The following is a 1,648-nucleotide window of genomic DNA, read 5'->3' on the forward strand; positions in this document are numbered from 1 at the left end:
GTGTTTACATACTGGCTTGTGAACCCTCCAGGTAATTAATTTATTAGTGTTTCACAGACGATGATCAGAGGAATAAGAGGCCTTTAGTCAATTATACATACACCCCCTCTTATTTTTGTTGCCTCATTTTCAGTAACACAAAAGTTCTCACATACACTGTAACTGATCGTGTAGAAGGACTCGATTAGGGCCCTGATGGTGGCACACCTGGTTGAATGCACATGTTACAGTGCTCAAGGATGCAGGTTCAAGGCCCCAGTCCCCACCTGCAGGGGAAAAGCTTCATGAGTGCTGAAGCAAGGCTGCAGGTGTCTCTCTTATCTCTCTATCTCCCCTTTTCTCTCAATTTGTGGCTCTCTCTATCCAGTAAATAAAGATAAAAAACTTAAAAAGAACATTTAAAAATATAAATAGAATACTTGCTTAAATTGGTAATGATAAACATATGTTAAAGAAGTTTAAAGAATACTTACCTGGCAGGGGAGGTACCATGATCATGGAGGTGGCTTTCCTAGGGCGAGGCTTATCCATTGCACTCTGATGTGCTGACTCCTGCAGTTTCCCCAAATATGGGAAACTTGACGGCATACTTTGTGGTAGTGGGGGACTGTGTTCACATTCTCCCCTTATATCCATAAAATAAAAAAAGAGAAAAAGAAAAAGAAAAAAAGGAAAAGAAAAAAAAAGAAGTCTAAAGGTAGCCTAGGCTTATAGACTTCTAGTAGCAATCTTTGAAGTGCCTCTTCATTTTTTTTGTTTTTCTCACAGGGATCAGGACAGGGATAAACAACATTTCATTTACTGGTGGGGTTTAAAAAATCCTCTTCTTTCTTTCTTTCTTTCTTTCTTTCTTTGATTGGAGGATTAATGTTTTACAGTCTACACTAAATGCAATGGTTTTTGCATGCATAGCACTTCCCAGTTTTCCACATAACAATTCAAGCCCCACTGGGTCCCCCTCTGCCATCATGTTCCAAGACCTGAGCCCCCCCACACCCACCCCAGAGTCTTTTATTTTGGTGCAGTGCACCAACTCCAATCCTGTTTCTACTTGTGTTTTCCCTTCTGATGTTGTTTTTCAACTTCTGCCTGAGAGTGAGATCATCCCATATTCATCCTTCTGTTTCTGACTTATTTCACTTCATATGATTCCTTCAAGCTCCAACCAAGATGGGCTGAAAATGGTGAAATCGCCATTTTTAATAGCTGAGTCGTATTTCATATATATATAGGCCACAACTTTCTCAGCCACTCATCTGTTGTTGTGCTCATGACCACGGTCTTTGAAGGTACATGTTTGCACCATTATTTTTTTTTTTTATTTAAGAAAGGATAAATTAACAAAACCATAGGGTAGGAGGGGTACAACTCCACACAATTCCCACCACCCAATCTCCATATCCCATCCCTCCCCTGATAGCTTTCCTATTCTCTATCCCTCTGGGAGCATGGACCCAGGGTCATTGTGGGTTGCAGAAGGTGGAAGGTCTGGCTTCTGTAATTGCTTCCCCACTGAACATGGGCGTTGACTGGTTGGTCCATACTCCCAGTCTGCCTCTCTCTTTCCCTAGTAGGGTGGGTCTCTGGGGAAGCGGAGCTCCAAGAAACATTGGTGGGGTCTTCAGTCCAAAGAAGCCTGGCCGGCGTC

General features: G+C 42.2%; 1 non-coding gene across 1 annotated transcript; it reads left to right on the forward strand.

The window, feature by feature from the left end:
- Positions 1 to 465: 465 nt before the first annotated feature.
- Positions 466 to 628, forward strand: LOC132533680 (U1 spliceosomal RNA). The gene has a single exon (XR_009545530.1). It is a non-coding gene; the product is annotated as a U1 spliceosomal RNA (small nuclear RNA).
- The last annotated feature ends 1,020 nt before the right edge of the window (positions 629 to 1,648 follow it).

Source organism: Erinaceus europaeus, chromosome 16 (genome assembly GCF_950295315.1).
Source record: "Erinaceus europaeus chromosome 16, mEriEur2.1, whole genome shotgun sequence".
Lineage (NCBI taxonomy): Eukaryota > Metazoa > Chordata > Mammalia > Eulipotyphla > Erinaceidae > Erinaceus > Erinaceus europaeus.